A 13,055-nucleotide genomic window follows, 5' to 3' on the forward strand; every position below is an offset into this window, starting at 1 on the left:
CTCCATTATCTGTACAGCAAACTGTACCAATACCTCCATTGTGCATTATCAGTTGGTTGTTTATTGTATGCAGCCATTTGTAATAAAACACATTTTATATATATTAAATTCACTGTGTATTGTTATATACCTATGTTTATTACAGTGCTATTAGCTGCATTAACAGCTTGTGCTGCTGTAAATTGATACAACATGTGTCAGTGTATTGGTAAATATGACACAATGTATCTTTTTGTTAAATAACAATTCTCACAGAGCTCTGTATAAAACAGCACACTATTAATCTGATCAATCAATCCAATTGAGAATCTGTGGTCAGACTTGAAGATTGCTGTTCACAAGTGGAAACCATCCAACATGAAGGAGCTAGAGCAGTTTTGCCTTGAGGAATGGGCAAAAATCCCAGTGCCAAGATGTGGCAAGCTCATAGACTCTTATCCAAAGCGACTCACAGCTGTAATTGCCGCAAAAGGTGGCTCTACAAAGTACTGACTTTAGGGGGTGTGAATAGTTATGCACGCTGAAGTTTTCTGTTATTTTGTCCTATTTGTTGTTTGCTTCACAATAAAAAAAAAAACATCTTCAAAGTTGTAGGCATGTTCTGTGAATTAAATGATGCAAACATTCAAACAATTAATTTTAATTCCAGGTTGTGAAGCAACAAAACATGAAAAATGCAAAGGGAGGTGAATACTTTAGCAAGGCACTGTACATGTAAACATTCTTGATTTATAGAATCCCTGAATTTTTGGTCAGTCCCACAGACTCCTGGAGCGTTAGGGAACCCTCCTGCCCATTCCCAAGGGAAAAGAATGTGATGGTAATGCAATGACGCAATTCTCTGCAATTTGATTTCTTTACCCACAACAGTGGCCACTTCCATCTCCCGTCCAGGAGTACAGTAAATATCAGCAAGTATGATTTATGGCCTGAGCTATCTGCAGATCACATACTGTAGCTGCCCCAGTTTATAATTTGTCAAAAAACTAAAGTCATAAGTTAATATGTGAACCAGACAAAAAAACAACACAAAAATAGCATTCACTATATTCTATAAATATACACAGAGGCAATTCAGACAGCAATTTGCCCCACACTACTTTAGGTCAATCACTAACCTAGAAAGTCAGCACTCAAATGAAATGTACCATGTACACATCAATCATGTTAAGAAAACAAATATGCCTACTAAGAAAGAGCCTAAAATAAATGGTCTATGTCCTATCATACATTCCCATACAAAGAGATGAAATTGGCAGTCTGCTGTTTCCATAATGATGCTATATTTTCACAAGGGATACTGTGCCTGATTGTCTCCTCTGCAGTTAATCTGCATTAACATTTTCAAGTTCACTGCCCTTGACGGCAATTAAACCATTTGTTCTTCCAGTTCCTCATGTAGTGCAGAAGCCAGGGGTCCACAGAGCATAGAATTTCAAAGAAAACCGGGAACCTGCAGCCTCTTTGCATTTCATTTATGTAAGTGCCTTTAACTGCTCTCTGCGGATGCCGGAACAGATGCTTGTTATTTAAAAAACCCTAATCAAGGGGCAAGCTTACCTCTTCCTCCATCACAAGTAGCCAGTTAGTAATGTTTTAATGACCTGAGAACTGGATACAATACCTCTACAGCCCCATGATCACTGGCCTGGGGTTTGAATTACACAAACATTCTGTGTACCTCTAGCATTTATGCATTCATAAAGACAAGGGTTCCATATTAAACATGCCATTGCAAAGTGAATGTGACAAGACCCTGTAAGTCTTCCCATCTCCCCCTTCCAGTTTCAGGAATATGCGATGACTTGATGGCTGCTGCAGCTCTAAGAAAGGGTTCTGTGACATTAAATACATGATCCATCACTTAACACAGCAGCAGCAGCTGTCAGCCTGCATTTCTTAATCTCTTTTCCCACACCACTGTTTCATCAATATTTCTGGGTAGCTCTGTGTCACACATAAGTGAAGGTCACAAACAGCAGCAGAGGGATGATAGTATGCGGTAAGTGAGTTTTTTTTAAGTTACGAGTGCACCTTGTCTGCAATTTTCTTCATCCTCTTAGTCAATACAACAAAAAAATTGAGAAATTTAAAAACAAGACATCTATGAAGGTTTATTCAAGACTGTGGCCTTAGATAAGACCTATTCCTTAATTTTCATAGTAAACAATATCCATCTATATAGATCCCAGTTGACTTTTTGCACAAATTATCTTTATTGATTTCATGCAAAATCAATGAACAGTAAAACACTGAATACATTAGCCTCGGGCAGCATAACATGGAAATCGTAGAGAGATGCCCTATCTACAGTGAGTTCAAAAGGAAAAACCATGAATAAGAAACCCATACAGAGAGATTCAGTATGATTTACTGGCCAATGGGATACCGGCTGTTAATCTGAACAGCAACACCCCGCCCATCAGAATGTCGGCAGCGGGGCGAGCACAAAGAGTCCTCTTGCGGGCTCGCTGTACTTGCCACGCTGCGGACTCTGTGGTTTACTGAGCTCGCCACAGTATCTATTCCTTCTCTGTGGGTGTCATGGACATCCATGAGTGGGAATAGTCCTGTTGCGCCGGGATTGCAGCTGGCGGCATTGTTGGCTGTCCCATACAGAGAGAGGGGAGGTGGAACTCAGTCTAAGTAGAAACAAACCAGTTATTATACAAAGAGAGTAGACCAAAAAGATAAAAAGAAGTAGCGTTCTAATAGCATGTGCTGACGGAGTTGGTCAGGAGAGCAGGGACAGGGAGGTGGGAGCAGTCTACAAATTGCAGTGGGTGTAAGCAGGGCAAGATTACGCCTTGGGGTGGGGGGCCAAGGGAAACTGAGGGGATTGTGCATAACTCCCAAGAAGACCCAATTCAGGTGGGACAAATTGCTCTCTACCTGGACTTCCCTCTTAATATAGGATTGGCATCACCTGTGTTGAACTATTTAATTGATAAGAAGGTATTTCAACACAAGTGATTGCAATCAGAAATTAAGAGTGAAGTCCAGGTAGAGAGAGAGCATTTTGTCCCGCCTGGAATGGGTCATGTTGGGAGGTAAGGATTATGTACAGTATATTAAGTTTACAATGGTGTATATTAGATTTAAACTAATAGTTTACTTATGCCTGGGTACTGTCTCCACCTAATTGAGAGGCAACTATATTATAAAGGTTTCTTGTAGTAGAAGAAAGACAACTTAAAACTACCTTAAAGTACACATAGAAAAATTAAATCTATACTTTGACTTGTCATATGCAAGAATAGTAGCAGCATCTGTATTACATTGGGACCAGACTCAGGAGGACTCTGTATGTGTGTCTCTCTAGACCCGAATGCTCTCATTAGATTTCAGGTTAAACAGGACCCAGACAACCAGACGGGGATTAGGAGAAACTAGAATATCTGTGTCAATTACATCTCTCTCCCCTCCTGCTTTATCTCTCCTCTGGTCGGGGAGCTCCATTGGTAGCTCAGGAAACCTGATACTCTGGTGTCTCTGCCTGCACTTTATACTGTCCTGCTCACATTTTGGCTGCCTGGTTTTGCTGCTGCACAAGAGGGAGAACTAGTGAGGCCAGTTTGCGCTGGCTGGGGGACCCAGACAGAGGGGGGCATGGGGTACAGTATCTCCTGAGGGTGCCCACCCCCCATTAATCTAGCTATAGGTGTATAAGGAGGCCTTGGGCTCAAGTGAGAGAGAAATCTGGGTTAAGTAGTCATGAGCAACAAGCTAGATGACTAACCCTCTCAGAACTACCATATGTGGAGGGGCTGGAAGATTGACAGACACTGGTTTAGTTTAATTTATTTTTAAATTCAATAAAGTTCCAAACACTTGGAACTCAGACACAAAGTTATGCAGGGAATAATTCTTTATGTCAAAAAGGGGCTAGAATTGACACTGATTTCAACCCTTGCACATTGGGAGTTATAGATAGATAGAATATGGTGGAAAAATGTTGAACCCAATTCTACTGTATGTACCTAAGCATACCAGCCTTAAAATCTCTGTAAACACAAATCCTTTTTCTACATAAATAGAGTGCAGTATTTCCAGTGGTCTATAACTGGTGATATAGTATATGAGATAACACTTTCGTAGTATCCTTTCGGTGCCCCGGGCGGGTAATAGGGGCGTGGTTTCATACAGGGGGCGTGGTCAGTTACGCCCCCTGTACAGTAGTAGCGCCGCTGAAATGATGTGCGGTGCACCATGACATCATCGCGCACCGCACAGCAAAGGTCCTCTCCACGAAGGGAAACTAAACGCTACGCGTCTAGCTCCCTTCACAGCGGCACAGAGCGGGCAGCGGGGGAGCACAGCAGCAGTGGATCTTGCCATGGTGCGGCGCCCTCCGGATGGCGTCCCGGGCAAAAGTCCTGCTTGCCCGTGGCAAGATCCGCTACTGATCACGCGTTTTCACATACCAGCACGAAGCCCACTTAATCATTGAAAAGGAATTTCCACTCAATACTGTCAGTCTATTCAATCTCATTCACAACTGTCTTTTAAATACTTATTTTTATATTCTGATATCAGAATTTTGAGACTGGGCAACCCTTATAAGAAACAGCTTCTTTAAGAATACTAGGGTGTTTGTAAGCAAACTTTAGATTACTGGAACTGTACAGTTCAGTGACACCAGGAAATTCATTTGGAACCGAAGGTGGCGGAGTACCTTCAGCTGTCTGTACAGTATAGATAAGCATCCTACCAAAAGGCAAAAGTAAATAAAAACTTTAAAATTTGTCAGGTTTGCAAAACGAGTTTTTCCGCTACAAATTTTGATTTGTTTGTAATTCTGCTTATCCGTAGTTTAATCAAAAGGTATAATTTGGTTTATTGTTACAGCCAAAAAAGTCTTGGCCAAGCCACTTACACTGGTGACACACGCTGCAACAGTGCTGGGAGCCAACTCAGTTTTACCCACTTATGTAAGTAGGATCATACATGTGGTCTTCTTTACAACTTCACCTGGGCTGATAAATTAGAGTCTCCTATAAACGCCTGGTTATTAGATTAGGTGTGGTTACATTCCCATAGTATTTATAAAATAATAATCCTCCCAGAAAAGAACTGGGAAAGTGTGGAAACTAAGATATTTGAAGCGCATTAAATTTAAATCTGAAAGAAAATATAACTTTCTAAATATCAACGCCAAAACAAACTTTTCTTTGGTGATCTCTTAGACCTGAGTATACAGCCCATGGATTGTTTTATCCAATGCATCTTTAGCACGCAAAGGGGGTGTGATATGCTGGAAGGGAGTGGTTAGATCTCAGCCAAATTGAAGCAGCTTAATTGTGAATCTGACAATTTCCTGTTGTCCCATTCTGGCTTCTTCAATAAAAATTATATCAACATGACAATGTTACATAATAACATATCTGACTAAATGATGAAAAAAGTATAAATACTTTCTAGTTTTTGAATGGTTGTCTATTTATGGAAATACTCCTGTTTATGGTTAATACAACACGTGTATGGAAGCACTGCAGGCCTCAAATCCCTTGAGTCTGTATCTTCCTTTTGCTGGGAAATAGGTCACAAGCCGTTAAACAGCTTCGTTAAATACAGAAACTCAAATGTATTACAAAAAATAGGTTGTTCGAAAACTGTCACTATCATGATGGTGTGATTTTTCATTCAGGCGTGTGTGTGTGTGTGTGTGTGTGTGTGTGTGTGTGTGTGTGTGTGTGTGTGTGTGTGTATGAGGGGTGGGTCATAAGCAGCAAAACTGTTCACTTACAAAACGTACTAACAAATTTGCCAAGTTTTGGTGTAACATTCTCAATTATGAACAAGATTAGATAACCACCTTAATTGTCTCCTCAAAAAAATCCCATCTGGCAGCACCAGCTCCCATGTGACTCAGCTTCTTTTTCGCATCTTTGATGCTCAAATGTGCAAGGGACAAAAACGGTTTCATTAGAATGTACTGATTAATGTGAAATGTGACACTTGTACATCTGTGTCTGACTGAGGGGCTGACTTAGAGGTGCAATCTATTTCGAGTTTAATCGCAGTTGGCCGATCATTGTGGATGCTCTGCATGTGGCATGCAGTGCTGTAACTAGAGATTTTGGTTTCCTGTGCCAGAAAGTGCATTGGTGCTCCCCCGTATATCTGAAATAGGGACAGGCATATCACCCCCACCACCCACAAACCCTTTAAATACCTTCTGCACATTATCCTTTCCCCACCTAATATTCTTTATGCCTATTACACCCCCCCCACCATCACAACTACCACCCACAACATAAGATCCATGCACCTTTAACTTTTTTTTTTTTGCTTAATTGTGGCTGCTGGAGCTGTTCCCCTATGATGTGAGGGCAGATGTCAGCGCTCCTCACAGCAAGCTGAGCACTAATCTTGCATGGACTTGTGACTTGCAGGGGTAAGAGGCGGAGCTAGCCCGAGCTCCCCTACATTGGCTGCTACCTCCGCTGCCATAGTACTGGGCACCAGAAATGTAACATAAGAAAGCCAAAAGGGGAAACATGAAAAATACATGTCGATTGCTCCCTCCATAGGCAGCAATACTATATGTGGCACAAAGTGACCCACCAGACATTGTTTACTGGAAGTCAACACCATGCCACCTGGCACAGCAGAGATTAATTTATTTCTATTCTGCCCTATTTACGTCAAGGCTTTAGGTCACTGTATACCCTTTGGGATAAAAAGGAGAAGCTTTTTGTATAGAGGAGCCACATGTAATGTTAGGAGAGCTAGCAAAAGTGAAAACAACGTAAAGTATTAATTACCACTGTCTGACATTGTCTAAGAAAGGCTGATGCTGTTCTCAGGCAGTTCTAGTCCATTTAGAATATGCTAGAATGTGCAGCATCCGACAGAAGTATATTGTATAGATGTCATTAGGTTTAAGGCACATATGGTGCTAATGGCTGAAAGCCATCTGCTGTGCAAAAAAAGGTGGCTTGAAATGAAAGGGTTTTTTTTTTTGTTGTTTTTTTTAATACATTTTGTTCATTTTACGCATTGTACGCTTACAGATCTTGAGCACCTTATGGATATAGGAACAAAATAAAATACTGAAAAAGACAAGACCTTATGTAATCAATGGTCTTTATTACTAAACAGCAGTTTCACAAACCGCCAATATTCTGTCATTTTGTCACTGGATATAAAGCAGTGTTTTTGTATTTTTAGATAGAGATAAATAAAACATTTTTACGCTATCTGCTTTCATACATACTGTGGCTCTTTGTGTTAGATTACAGTACAAATGTTTATCTATGTAAACAAATATTCATACAACACATTTAGGGGTAAATGTATTACCAGGCACGGATCGTGCCAGTAATACTCTACCTGCTTTGCCTCTATACCGAGGCATAGCAGGAAGGGATATCGACAAGATGTATCAAAATATTGTTTGCTGGAGTGCCTCCAGCAATCTCTGTCAGCCCCCATCAGCGCATCAGCCTAGTGCTGATGCGCATTATCTCCTCTTTCAGTCGGCTCCAGTGTGCATGTGTGAGATCTCGGCACTATCGCGAGATCTCTCGTGCACAGTCTGGAGTCAGCAGCTGCAGACAGGTAAGAGTGGCTGTATATGGGGAGTTTACACCTGCAGCTGTCGAAATCAATAGCTGCAAGTTTTGGAATGGTCAGTGTGACTGACCATTCTTGCATTGCCCCTGCACATTAGAATACTATCTTACAGTTAGCAGCACTGATAATGACACTACCGCTGTAATACATGGGGGAGAAGCGGCATCAGCGCACATAATGTGTGCAAATACCACTTCTCCCCCATAATGGAGGATAATACATTTACCCTCTAGAATTTTGATTCTTTTCAGTCTGCTCTGTGTCAATACTGAAATCCACAAACTACAAGCTTAAATGTTGTAATGCTCTGTAATGGGAGATACACACGGAGCGATTTTTGCCGATTTTTTTAAGCAATCTGACTAGATCACTTAGAAATGAAGCACAAATCGCTCCGTGTGTATGCCCCATAGCGATAGAGATGTGTGGCGCTATCGCCGGCTCAGATCATTCATGCATGCAGTATAAATCTAGTTAGATCGCCTAGCATGCACATAAAGAAAACACTGGTTTGCACAGATCGCTCAGCACATATCGCTGTGTATATAGCGGTGTATCGCGATGCTGATCGATCTGTAATAACTAGTTTGCTTAGCACACAGGCACAAGTCGCCCCGTGTGTATGGGGCATAACTCAGTGTTTCACTAGGAAACCATAAGAAATGCAACACTGTCATGAACAAGCAAATAGAGCCAGCCAGGTCTAATACCTTTTCCTATAGTAGTGTTCCAATTAATTCTATGTACTGCACACTCCTGATGCCATTTGCAGTTTTTATGTCACTAAGTGGCTGACTTGGAAAAGTCACAATGTAAGTGACTGTCACAGGTGTTTATTTGTTCCATTACAAGGAAACCTCAAAGCATACACCAAATTGCATACATGTTAGGAATTTAGTTTTTTTTCTATTTGAACTTAATCTGACATGCAAATGAATTAATCAGGCTTCTTTCTTATCATGCTTCATGCTCCGACCCAGTAACTCTGATAACTGTGCCATCAGTGTTTACACAAAAGCTAAAAATGGCCTTGGTAATGCGTGGGGCAGTGAGAGATTGCACAGTAGAGTACTTTTATGAGAAATGACGGGACCTTTGCAGACTGCCAGATTCAGTAGGCTTCAAGGGGAAATGTTGTAATTTAGACACTTGCCAATGCCCTTTAAGCAGATCTGCTCTTAAAGTGTTAATGCTTCATAGCAGAACTTGCTTCCGCATTAAGCACAATGTCATAACCGTGCTATACAAGAGGATCATCCTATGTACATCCATGCTACGGTGTGAAAATTATAATGGATGGTTACTAGATGGAGCTTGTTGTTAAACAGATCATTGATCAATTCAACTGCCTTGTTCGAAATTATAGATCATTTTACAAAAATGCCAGTAATAATCAAACTTCCTACATAAAGAATTGTAATAATTTAAAGAACAATACGGGGTCAGAGGAAACAAAGCACAAATATACGGGTATACTTACTAGTGTGGGTTTTCAGAAAGGGAGCTGTTGCTCATACCAACTAATCAGATTCTACTTAATATCTTCTAGAAGGTGCTAGATAAAGGATACTTACTGTAGAATCTGACTGAGTTGCTAAGGGCAGCATCTCCACTTCTTTACACTTACACTTTAGTAAACATACCTCATAGGGGAATATTCAATTATTTCAAAAGTCAGTTGGGTGTCTGTTTTTCCTAACAGACAGGAAAAACACACACCCAACTAACTTTTCAAACATTTGAATTCCCCCCATAATGTCTTTCGCCAAAAACGGAGATGAGTAGCCACTTGTTACAACGAAACAATCATGTACATGGCAGTGTAGAACCTCAGAACTGCTCCGGATTCTCAGATGAAAATTGATATGTTGACTGATGCTATGGGAGAGCTGAGATTCCACTGATATAAGCTTATTGTGCTGTTTGGAAATCAGTCATTGGATCTGGGCATGCCCCTGTGCACTGGATCACTGGATTACCATTTAACTTCAACATGTAAAATTATCTTTATAATCCCTTTTTTTTTTTGTAGTCTCTATCCTTGCTTAATAGAACTGAATCACAATGAAATCAACTGTACTTGGTCCAAAACTTAATAAGGTTTGGAGTTATTCATTCTTATGGCCCTTTTGATAACATGAGAAAGGAAATGCAAAATTGTATTTACCTGTGTGCATTGTTCTTATGGGCCCTACACACTGGGCGATAATACTGAGAGATATGAATGATGAGATACCATTTATAGCTTTCAGTGTGGAGGAACCAGCGATGAACGATGCGCGGCCCCGCGCTGGTGCCCCGTCGCTTGTGCATGCAGGCCAATATGGACAATCTCGTCCATATTTACCTGCACTGCTATTGAGCCAGGTGACGGAGGGCGTTTAGAAACTTCACTCCCCCCGTCACTGCTCCCCCACCGCCGGGTCGCCCGTTGGTCGTATCTGCCGTCGGGCAGCTCGGCGGCGGATCGCAAAGTGTGTAGGGCCCATTAAACTGTAATACCAACCCAAGATTAACTTTCCAGCAATTCCAAACCTTCCAACAGATCACTGGCAGAGACACATGGGTACACACATACTACAATAAGCTTCACAGGATGGTGAGGTGGTCACATTAGAGGAATTTACTATTGAGTGCTTATACTGCACTCTTTATGTCGATAGGGAAACAAGCTGACAGAAGCATGTGTTGCAAACCTAATGGATTCGATCAATTGTGAGAATTTGCTTTACAATTAAAATCTATTTGGGACTATAAATGTGCTTAAATGAGCCCCATATGACCACAATGGCCTAAGCCTAATTAATATTAAATGCAATGTGGATTACACCCAACAACGTATTTATAAAGAGAGATTCATTACTGTTGTTTTATGGAGATACAAGTAATATTTGATTTTGATATTGGATTTCATAGTGTGTTATTTAAGGTGGATTATGTTAAATAAATGTAACATTTGTGATTTGATTCATTTTGCTGGGTTCCTTTATGTAAGATATAGATTTGCCTGCATGTGTTGTACTTTATGGCTGCTCTGTAAAGAAGGCTTACAATTCCATTACACGGAGATAGATGTTCACAGCACATACACCTATGAGGCAACTGCAGGAGTTCTCTTCTATTTTAGAGGATTGAAGATTGCTAGCTATGCTATACCAACGTTGCATGTGTTCACGGGAGGAAAAGAATAGAAAAGAAAAAAAGCTGTGCAGATCCTGAAAGATGGTTTTCCAAGTCAGTTACATGAAAAATATTTATATTACTTCAAAATGGCTATGCCCCCCACATTTCCTGCAAGACTGCTTACACTGAAATGATGGGCCCTGTAGGGATTATTGGAAAACAAACAGAATACTTTTATATTAAACACTGCAGGCACCTGGTCTTCAAGAAATATGAATCTTGGTCAAACATACCAGATTAGTAACTGTACTAAAGCAGAGCCTTAACAAAAACACCAGCTAAATACACCAAACATATGAAGTCTGTCATGAAACCTATATTAAGTTGATTTTATTCCTTTGACATCTTATGCACTAATGCTGACCAAAAATATAAGATTCTGCATTGTGCTAGGTATCCTGCAACTTTATCTTTAATTAGCTATCCCTGGCCTATACTAAAGCAGGATTTCACTGTGTATTAGTGGGGTGTAGTGGTCTGTTGATGTTCATATCTAGACAGAGCCATCCTTTTGATGTGGGTGGAGTTTCAGAGGGTGGGTGCTGCTAGCAATCAAGCCTGTATCCATATGTGAATGTATATTTAATTAGTATAGAGGTAGGCTGCAAGTATCCTAGCTGCCTAGTATGTTAGTGCAAAGTATGAGGATATGAAATTTGGAGATATAAGGAGATAAACAGTAGAGAAACAGAAGGACAGCAGACTATCTTCCCCGCCTCCACAAAAGAACTGCAATCAACATACTACATTTAGTAACCTAATCCACTACTACCAATGCCTGCAGCCTGCACAACACTGACCTCCCTGTCTCATTAAGTAACAGCCCTACTGCTCTCACACATTACTTTCTGCCCCTCAGTTATACTATCTACATCCACTGTGTAACCATCTTAGTCTTTCCGTTCCCTCCATTACTTCCCAAAAAATCCTGTTTGCACTGTCTCTGCTTTTACTACACCCCCCCCCCCACACACACACTTCTCATTGTTCATTCTATATTACAACCACCCCATTCTATATTATTTCCCAGAACAACACTACTGTAGTGGAATTATGGCTTCTCGATCCTGTCCCATACCAATCCTCACTGTTAGGTCTAACCCTCCTCCAATTTCCAGACCACCCACATGCATTCAGAACCCAGCCAACCTGATCCCCATCTCCCCTGTCCCCTCCCTTCCTTTCTCCTGTGCACTCTGGAATGCTAAATCAATCTGCAACAAGATGCAAACTATCCACAACCTCTTCATCTCCCACTCTTTTAACCTTCTTGCCATCACTGAAACCTGACTCTCTTCCTCTGACACCATCTTCCCTGCTGCCCTCTCCTACGGAGGCCTCTCCTTCACCTACTCATAGTCAGACCTGATGACCGCCAGGGTGGAGGCACCCTAATTGCACCTTTCGTGTTATCCCACCTGAGCCCTCCCTCACCTTCTCCACATTTTAAGTCCACACTATCCACCTCTTCTACCCCATTCACCTCCATGTGGCAGTGATGTACCGCCCCATGGCCACTGTTCACCTTTCTTTGACAACTTTGCTGCCTGGCTTCCACACTTTCTTTCCTCCGACCTCCCCGCTATCATCCACGGTGACTTTAACATCCCTATTGACATCACTAATACTGCTTCCACTAATCTTCTCACTCTTTTCACCTCCTTTGGACTTTTTCAATGGACCTCCACCCCTACTCGCAATCTCGGCCACTCCCTCGACCTTGTCTTCACCCACTGATGTGATCTCTCTGATTTTTTGAAACTCTTCCTTCCCTCTCTCTGACCACCATCTGCTTTCTTTCATCCTCTCATCCTCCCTTCTCCTCGCCAAGACCAATCACCAGACGCAATATCGGGTCTCTCAACCCCGCTATCCTACCCTACCTCAAGACTTCCCTCTCTCCTCTTTCCACTATGACTTGTCCCAACCAGGCAGCCTCCTTCTATAAACTCTTCCCTAACCCCTGCTCGCGACTCTGTGGCCCCCCTCTCCACTGTCCCCCTCCGCCGCTCCAAACCCCAACCCTGGCACACCAAACTAACCCGTTTCTTACAAAAATGCTCACACTCTGCAGAATGCTCCTGGAGGAAATCTCACTCTCTGGTGGACTTTCTCCATTTCAAGTTAATTCTCTCCTCCTACAGCTCTGCTCTTTCGCTCGCCAAGCAATCTTTTTTCCAAGTACTCAATCTCTTCTCATTCAAGTCCACACCGTCTCTTTGAAACTTTCAACACTCTCCTCCGCCCCCCTCTTCCTCCCCTACCATCCTCCCTCACTGCTAATGACTTTGCCT

At 41.7% G+C, this 13,055-nt stretch overlaps 1 protein-coding gene across 6 annotated transcripts in view; it reads right to left on the reverse strand.

Annotated features, from left to right (window-relative positions):
- The window catches only part of SHF (Src homology 2 domain containing F), a 475,778-nt gene that overhangs the window by 160,357 nt on the left and 302,366 nt on the right, over nucleotides 1-13,055 (reverse strand). The gene's annotated exons all lie outside the window — the stretch shown is intronic.

This window comes from Pseudophryne corroboree, chromosome 6 (genome assembly GCF_028390025.1).
Source record: "Pseudophryne corroboree isolate aPseCor3 chromosome 6, aPseCor3.hap2, whole genome shotgun sequence".
Classification (NCBI taxonomy): Eukaryota; Metazoa; Chordata; class Amphibia; order Anura; family Myobatrachidae; genus Pseudophryne; species Pseudophryne corroboree.